This window comes from Arvicola amphibius, chromosome 1 (genome assembly GCF_903992535.2).
Source record: "Arvicola amphibius chromosome 1, mArvAmp1.2, whole genome shotgun sequence".
In the NCBI taxonomy this organism is placed as follows: Eukaryota; Metazoa; Chordata; class Mammalia; order Rodentia; family Cricetidae; genus Arvicola; species Arvicola amphibius.
Window position 1 is genome coordinate 144,181,138 of NC_052047.1, and position 9,474 is coordinate 144,190,611.

Sequence of the window (9,474 nt, forward strand, 5' to 3'; positions counted from 1 at the left end):
GGGTTGCTATTTCTTGGCATACTAGTCTGAGAAAGTCTTTATACTCACCTTATTGTGGCAACACCAAGGGTTGACTCTTGCTAAGTTGAGACACGGCAGAGATGGTCTTATGTGCGCAGATGGCTAAGTGGGCGGCTATGGTGAGGACACTATAGGCAGTATGACTCCAGAGAAGAATTTTCTAGGAGACAGTGGAAGAGAAGATGGCCTCTTCTTGGGAACTGGAAGCCAATTTTGACTTGGTGCTGTGGGAAGCAGGCGTGCTTAGGGAACATGCATTAGATTTGAAACCCGGTGACATAATTGAAGGGCACAGCTGAGGAAGCTGCTCAGAAGGACAGGGTCAAGTTGAGAGCCTCAGATCTTGCATTGGCAGGATGTGGGGACACAGCAACAGGACTTCAGTGACTGAACTAACAGCAAGAAGACCCACAGCCTGAAGAGCAGCAGGGCTTGCAGCAGCTGGACTGGCAGCAGGACCCACAGCCTGAAGAGCAGCAGGGCTTGCAGCAGCTGGATTGGCAACAGCAGGGCTTGCAGCAGCTGGACTGGCAGCAGGACCCGCAGCCTGAAGAGCAGCAAGGCTTACAACAGCTAGACTGACAGCAGCAGGGCTTGCAGCAGCTGGACTGGCAGCAGCAGGGCTTGCAGCAGCTGGACTGACAGCAGGACCCGCAGCCTGAAGAGCAGCAGGGCTTGCAGCAGCTGGACTGGCAGCAGCAGGGCTTGCAGCAGCTGGACTGACAGCAGGACCCGCAGCCTGAAGAGCAGCAGGGCTTACAACAGCTGGATTGGCAGCAGCAGGGCTTGCAGCAGCTGGACTGGCAGCAGCAGGGCTTGCAGCAGCTAGACTGACAGCAGGACCCACAGCCTGAAGAACAGCAGGGCTTGCAACCTCCACAGCTGGAGCAGGAACAGGCAGGTACACAGCAGCATACGGGCTTGCAGCAGCTGGAGCCACAGCCTCCACAGCTGGAGCCACAGCCCCCACAGCTTGAACCACAGCCTCCACAGCTGGAGCAGGAACAGGCAGGCACACAGCAGCACACAGGCACACAACAGCTGGAGCCACAGCCCCCACAGCTGGAGCCACAGCCTCCGGAACAGCCACAGCAGCTCATGGTTCTGGCGTTGGGTTGAGGATGGAGTAGGTCAGAGGAGCAGATGGAGAGGGAAGATGTGTATGTGTGGAGACTCCTGAGCCTGAGCCCTTTATATTCCTGACCAGGGTCTAGTGTGAGGTTGCATGTGACCAGTTCCTGGTTCCTGTCTGAGTCACAGTCTAGCTCTGTCTTCTGCATGCCATTACCCATCACCTCTGTTTTCCTCGTGCCTTTCCCAAACAGACTGCCACATCTCCCGGGGAATGATGCTTTCCAGGAAACATTAACAAGTATCCAGAAGATGCCCAGGCCCCTTCCTTTGAGTTGTAAAGAGAGCAGCGAGCCTTGCTCCCATCCTGTGACTGCCATTCTTCCTGGGGGTTTGTTTGCTTCCTTCCTGCATTTCAGGTTGCCACTTGCCCACCTCAACACTCACTTTCTCAAGTTGTGACTTTGTTAGTTTCCTCACTGGACCTGGACCCTGTGACTCTCCAGGTCACCTGTCTCTTTTTCTTTACATGGGACATGCAAGACCTGGGTTTCCACAAGGATGCTTTGAATGAATTCCCCCGTGCTGTCTTCCCAAGATGGCTTCATTTTCCTGGAAAATGTCATCTGCTGTAAGTGTAGTATTTTAAAACAAACTTTTGCCAGGTGTGGGGATGGACACATTTAATCCCAGGACCAGGGAGACAGCGGCAGGCAGATCTCTATGAGTTCTAGATAGCCTGGTCTAGCTAGCAAGTTACAGGCCAGCCAGGGCTGCAGAGGGAGCCCCTGTTGTCACAGGCACAGATATAAGCCTAGAGGGCAGATGCTGAGTTACCAGGATCTTGGGCCTTTTTTACAATGAGTTGTATGGACCCATGGACGGACACAGAGAAGGGGAGGATTTAATAAGGGAGAAGATACAACCTTGCAGGGGCTAAGACAATGAAGGGTCAGTAATGGGCAGGACCACACCTTGACCAGGACTGCTTAACTAGGGATACCTCTCACTCCTTAAATCTGAACATCATGTCAGGACTCCAAAGATGGACTGGGCCTCTTTGTTCCTCTTTGTGGCTCCCCTGAGTAAATCTCCTTTCTCTGATTTTTGTTATTATTTATTTGTTTAATTGGCCTGTGGAGGAAGGGTGATTGAGCCTATCTCATTAGGGCTGCCAGGGCGCAGGCTCCTGACCCTAAGAATTTCAGTAAGAACTTCGGTGACCAGTCAGAAGACCCTCACGGTAAAGGTCTTGATGAGAGGAGTGAGATTGAGTGGCCCCACACAGGGGCAGAATTACCTTTCCTGAGACAATTTCCTCGCCTTCCCACTTCTGCGAGCATCAGCTGTTTTCATTCCTATTGGGTAAAGCGGAGAAGTGGATGTGGGTGTTCTGAGAGGAACAGTCTTTCTAGGCTCTGGGAGAGCTTACCTGGGAAGCTAGGGTGAGAAACCGAGATCCTGACTTCATAATAGATCCCTGGAGGTGCAGAGCAGCAAATGTGAGACAGCTTATTTTACAGCTTTGCAGAGCTGGGCCTCAGCCCAGAATGGCTGGTGCCGTGGAGGATCAAGGAGAGCACAACTTACACGCTCGCCCATCATCTGGCCGTATCTTTCTGCTGCTTCTCACAACAACAACAACAACAACAACAACGTGTGTGGGTTCATCTCTTCATTTTATGTCCTGTTTACTTTCAAACCTACCAGGTGCATGACCACGCTGGGCAAGCTTGGCTGTCAGTAAACATCCACTCTAATCTCCTGGTTTGATTGGGCTGGGGGGGGGGGGGAATAACTAGCAGGAGTCCATTTTTTTCCTGTTCATCTGTGTTTGGACCAAGGCTGGCTCAAGGCACCTTTGAATGAACGGTCAGATTTTGTTCTTATAGCGATGGTACTGGATGCTTGACAGTCTCCAAAGCCACATAAATTTACTAAGGGAAAGTGAGAAAGAACTCCCAAGAGTAGGAGAGGCCTAGTGGGCTTTTCTGACCCTTATGGCAGAGACTGGAGTGATCTGCATTGAGGTGGACATTTCTGAGCCTATCACAGGCTGAACCTGTAAGGAATCCACACTTGGTGAATACTCTCCCTCTGACTGGTTCAAGAGTTATTGGCTCACTCAGTGGCAGGTCCATATCCTCGCTCGTGGTCCACCACAGACCTCGCCCTTACCATCCAGGAGTTACCAGGTATCTCAGACTGAAAATGTGTATCAGGGATTCATTTTGGACTCTGAGAAAAAATTGACTATCAGTAAATTTCTCCCTAGTTAGTCCTCATTGGGCCTTGCACTCCTGTGGGTGTGGCGCTCACACCACAGCTTTTTAGATTCTTTCCCAACCATTCTGGCCACCGCCATTTGGTGACTGACTTTGTCTTTCAGATTCTGGCTTGGATTTGTTTTTGTTTTTGTTTTGTTTGTTTTTTTTCTTCGGCGGGGGGATATCTACCATATGCCAGGGAAGATATCTTGGTCCTTGGGTATCTGTCGAGCCATCAAAGTGAGGGATGTCAGGAGATATCTACTGTCTTTGTGAACTGTGCAAATATCAAGCTTTTGCCAGATTGGTGCTCCCTGGGGAGCATCCTGATGCCCAACCCTTTTCAGAAGTACTATATGTTAAAACAAACTGGGATAAAATGTAATCTGCCCCAGAATCCCCAGCATAACCCAGCAATAAACCTCTGGCCTCTTCAGTTTTGTGAGTGCATTTTCTTAACTTATTCCATAAGAAAATTCATTTTCAACATGCTTATCTTAAAGTGTGTGTGTGTGAGAGAGAGAGAGAGAGAGACAGAGACAGAGACAGAGACAGAGAGAGAATATAAGAATATTAGAGACAGTTTTGAACTATATTTATAGGGAAATATTGCCTCTTTTTTCTCTCTTTCTTTAAAAGTGGCTCGCCAAGTGCAGGAATTTAGCAGTTAGTTATAACATTTGAAATAAAATCCAAAGTGGTTGTATAGCGGTTTACCTCCGTCAAAGCTAAATAAAACGGCAGCTAACTGAAATGTCAATTTTGAATTTCATTGGAAATGTAGTGGAATAATTCAGCTTTGCTGTTTCCAAATGGAAGCTGAGGTGGAGAAAGCAAATCTCATCACAGGATTGAAGAGATAGCTGATCCCACAGAGCAAGCATCTTAGATTACACAAGAAGCATATAAAAGAGGTAACCTAAAGTACAGTTTGTGTAAATCCGTGTTGCTTGTGGCTGAGATAAAAGTTCTTACAAAACCTTGTATGGGCTGCGAAGACTGTTAAGAGTTTTCTGTTACAATGTCCTACTCAGCGTTGGAATACAAGCATGCACTACCGGTCCTGGATGTTTTGTTTCTAAATGTGATGTTACTCTGTATCTCAGGCTGTCCTGGAACTTGCTGTCTAGATCAGGCTAGCCTCCAACTCACAACATCTGCCTACCTTGGCCTTGAGTGTTAGGGTTTAAGGCTTCTGCCACCATTCCCAGCAATTCCTGGCATTTTTTTTGTTTTGTTTTGTTTTTTGTTTTTCGAGACAGGGTTTCTCTGTAGCTTTTGAAGCCTGTCCTGGAGCTAGCTCTTGTAGATCAGGCTGGCCTCCAACTCACATTTTTAATCAGGTTCTGGGACTAAAAGTCAGGTCCTAATGTGTACAAGGTGGACACTTTCCCAACTGAGTCACCATCTCCTCCCCTCCCCTCTCCTCCCCTCCCCTCTCCTCCCCTCCCGTCACCTCCCCTCTTCCCTTCTCCTCTCCTCTTCTCTTCTCTCCTCCCCTCTCCCCTTCTCCTCTCTTCCTTTCCTCCCTTTCCTTTCCCCTTTTGAGACACAGCCTCATTGTGTAGCCGAGGCTGGCCTCACACTGGAAACAATCATCCTCCTGACTGCTGGGGCCATGGGCATGACAGCCACCACATCTGGCTTACAGTGATGTTTTCTAGCAAGAAGTCCTTCCTGTGTTCTCATATAGACTCTCTTTGGTTGTGCCTTGTTGTACAAAATAGCCATATTAGATTTTTAAATTTAAATTTAGAAGTTGTGTACTTTGGTGGGTGACGATGTGGGTCCCTATCTTTTATCTGGCAGCCCTTTCTTGCTTTTGGAGTCTTTATCTTTCCCTTTTGGGTTATTTTTCTTATTCAGAGGAACATCTATGAGAACTCAGGTGTGAACCTCCTGTGTTTGGGATTTTATGGGGCTTAAGATCTGAGGAATGTTTCAGTGCCTTCCAAGACTTTTACTGGTTTGTCCAACTTTTCAAAATTATTTCCTATGCATTTGGCAATTTCATTCTTTCTGAGAAATATGTCCATTCCCCCAAGTTTTTAAGCTCACTAACAAAAGTTGTTTCCGGTTTTATAAAATTGTTTTAGAAGCAGTCATAGCTGCATGTTTAATCTTTTCCAGGTTTTGTTCTGTTTTCAGCAGGGTCTTGCTCTGTAGCCAAGCATGGAACTTGTGGCAGTCCTCCTGCCTCAGGTGTGTATCACCATGCCCAGATTTAGTCTTCTGTCTTTAGAGCTCATTGGACTCCTCTCTGATGCTGACTCTGCAGGAGATGCCCATACCCCAATGAAAAGCAAGGCGCTAAGCTACACTAGTATTTAAAACATAAAAAGATAAAGTTTGTATATACGCAATAAATATTGCATACTTATATGAAAGCATGTGTGCATCATATAAACACACGTGTCCTGGAGAACAGGGCTCAAATACCCTTTAGGGATGGCAACTATTAAAGCAGGAGATTCCTGGTGTGTGTGCTGTGTTGATGGTTCAGTGGGGATGGCTTATAATTCCCCGCTTTGCTGGTTAGCCCTAAAATTCTAAAGACAATAGATGGAGTCTGAAGAACAAAGGTCTGCGGGTGTGAGGTTCCCTCTGTCCTCAGAGGCAGCCTGGTCAAACATAGTGAGAGGAGCTCTGACAGAATCTGGTGAGTTAATTAAGTACTTAGATATAAGTAGAAGATATAAGGGGGCTAGAGGACCCTGTACCTTTTTGAGACCCGGCCTTCAGAGGAGGCCAGAGTCAGGTCCCATCCTGGATGGTCTGGGTGCTCCTAGGTGCACCTCATGCTGGCCAAGGTTTCTTTGGCATCTTTACACTTGCATCCAGATGCAGCTGTTCCTTCAACAAGATAGGGAGTGTAGAAAGTGGAGCTTGAAAGGCAAGAGGAAAGAACCTCTGAGCGTGAGGCTGCCGGACAGCTGGCTCTCCAGTGCCACCATGTGGCTTCTGTGGGAACACCATGGAGCATTTTCCACTGCTCAGACCCCAGGCAGGATTCTAGACATACTTGGACAAATTTGCATTTAAGTATCATTGGACAATTGGTATACTACCCACACTTGTCCATCACTGGGTGACAGTCCGAATGGCCTAGAATGTGTCTTTTCTAGACAGAGATACGCACTATGTGGAGTGGAGCTGAGCTCCGGGACCAAGTATTTTGATGGTGTTTCAGTCTACACGCAAAGCTACCCACAATGTCTTGAGCAGACAGGAGCCCAGCAGACATCAGAGTTGAGCCCAGGCTCCAGACCTGAATCATCAGTCCTTAGGTAGGACTTCTAAAGGTCAGGACCAGAGTGCCCTGGTTCTGTTTTAGCAAGAAATATATCTTTAGAAGGCAATGTGGGACTGGGTGTGTTGGAACACACCTATAATCCCAGCACTAGAGGGGCTGAGGCAGGTAGGATAGACAGCTGCAAGTCCCAGGTCAGCCTGAGCTACCTAATGAGTTCATGCCCAGCCTGAGCTACCTACATAGAGAAACCCCGTCTTTACAGAAAATTTTAAAAAGTGGTCTTGGAAAGACCAATACAGAAGCTGTACTCAAAAAACTAGCAAGTACATTTTACCTGGGTCGTTCATTCCTGCCTCTGTGCTTCCCTATGACCCCAAAGAAGGGGGTGCTACTGGACACTTGTTGATGTTTACTTAGGAGCAACATTCCTAGGGAGACATGGCAGTCTGTTTGGGAAAGGTACAAGGAAACCAGAGGTACTAGAAAACACCATACAGAAGAGAGTCCTAGACTATGACACAGACAGGAACCAGGAAGTGACCATGTACAGGTTTACACCCGACCCTGGGCAGGGATATAAAGGCTTCAGGCCAGAGGTTGCACATCTGTACATCTTCCTCTACACCTGCTTCTCTAACCTACTCCATCCTCAACCAAACACCAGAACCATGAGCTGCTGTGGCTGTTCCGGAGGCTGTGGCTCCAGCTGTGGGGGCTGTGGCTCCACCTGCTGTGTGCCCGTGTGCTGCTGTGTGCCTGCCTGTTCCTGCTCCAGCTGTGGGGATTGCAAGCCCTGCTGCTGCCAGTCCAGCTGCTGCAAGCCCTGCTGCTCTTCAGGCTGTGGGTCCTGCTGCCAGTCCAGCTGTTGCAAGCCCTGCTGCTGCCAGTCCAGCTGTTGCAAGCCCTGCTGCTGCCAGTCCAGCTGCTGCAAGCCCTGCTGCTCTTCAGGCTGCGGGTCCTGCTGCCAGTCTAGCTGCTGCAAGCCCTGCTGCTGCCAGTCCAGCTGTTGCAAGCCCTGCTGCTGCCAATCCAGCTGTTGCAAGCCCTGCTGCTCTTCAGGCTGTGGGTCCTGCTGCCAATCCAGCTGTTGCAAGCCCTGTTGCTGCCAATCCAGCTGTTGTAAGCCCTGCTGCTCTTCAGGCTGTGGTTCCTGCTGCCAGTCCAGCTGCTGCAAGCCCTGCTGCTGCCAATCCAGCTGCTGCAAGCCTTGCTGCTCTTCAGGCTGCGGTTCCTGCTGCCAGTCCAGCTGCTGCAAGCCCTGCTGTTGCCAATCCAGCTGCTGCAAGCCCTGCTGCTCTTCAGGCTGTGGGTCCTGCTGCCAGTCCAGCTGCTGCAAGCCCTGCTGCTCTTCAGGCTGTGGGTCTTCTTGCTGTTAGTTCAGTCACTGAAGTCCTGTTGCTGTGTCCCCACATCCTGCCAATGCAAGATCTGAGGCTCTCAACTTGACCCTGTCCTTCTGAGCAGCTTCCTCAGCTGTGCCCTTCAATTATGTCACCGGGTTTCAGATCTAATGCATGTTCCCTAAGCACCCCTGCTTCCCACAGCACCAAGTCAAAATTGGCTTCCAGTTCCCAAGAAGAGGCCATCTTCTCTTCCACTGTCTCCTAGAAAATTCTTCTCTGGAGTCATACTGCCTATAGTGTCCTCACCATAGCCGCCCACTTAGCCATCTGCGCACATAAGACCATCTCTGCCGTGTCTCAACTTAGCAAGAGTCAACCATTGGTGTTGCCACAATAAGGTGAGTATAAAGACTTTCTCAGACTAGTATGCCAAGAAATAGCAACCCCTGCTTTATCTTAAATTGAATATCACAAACCAATAAAAAAAATCACACGGACCAACTGCAACCCGTCTCATTCATTCTGTCACTCGCGATCACTCCATGGTTTCCCCTTTTTCTTGTTGTTGTGGGGGAGGGGCTCCAGCAGCCTGGTGGTGCCGAGGGCAGTTAAGGTCGCCCCTGCCTCACACCTCCTTCTTCCTGTCTCCTCCCTCTCTTGGGACCCTGCTCCCTTTGCGCCTTACTAGATTTGGTGGGAGGGACAGCAAACCGCTTGGCCAAAAGAGGCTCTGAAGCTGTGGCAGCTCCTAGCGGGGTCAGACCCACCCCTCTGACAACCCTCCTTGAAGGCTCTGGCTTTCTCAGATGCCTTACAGTGGCCTGCAGCTCTCTGGGAGCACCCAATCCATGTCTACCCTCACCAAGCCCTTCTCTCTGGATCCTTTCCACCTAGCTTCCAGCAGGTGGCACTCTTGTCTAACATGGAGCCGTCTGTAAGTAACTATCATGTCCTTCAGCAGAGGAGGGCTGTACACCCAGCCTTCCCTCTAGACGTTCTCCAAAGCCCCTGGACTGTGAAAAGTGAGACATTGATTCACCAGCAGCCTGAGTCCTAATTTTTCTCTACTCTTGCTCCTCTGATCTACTCCATTCTCAGGCCAGCACCAGAACCATGAGCTGCTGTGGCTGCTCTGGAGGCTGTGGCTCCAGCTGTGGGGGCTGTGGCTCCAGCTGTGGGGGCTGTGGCTCCAGCTGTGGGGGCTGTGGCTCCAGCTGTGGGGGCTGTGGCTCCTGCTGCTGTGTGCCTACCTGTTGCTGCTCCTGTTGTTAGGAGGTTGCAAGGGTGACTATGGCTCCTGTGGGGGCTGCAAAGGAGGCTGTGGCACCTGTGATACCTGCAAATCCTGGGGCCGCCAGTCCTGCTGCTGTGTCCCTGTGTGTTGCCAGTTCAAGATCTAAGACTGGCCAGAGGCCTCAGGTGGCAGCGCTGATGCAGTTACCCTGGCTGTCTAGTTGCTCTGTCCCGGGGCTCAATGCTTTTCACACTTCAGCTCACTGAAGATGCCTGCAACTTGCAG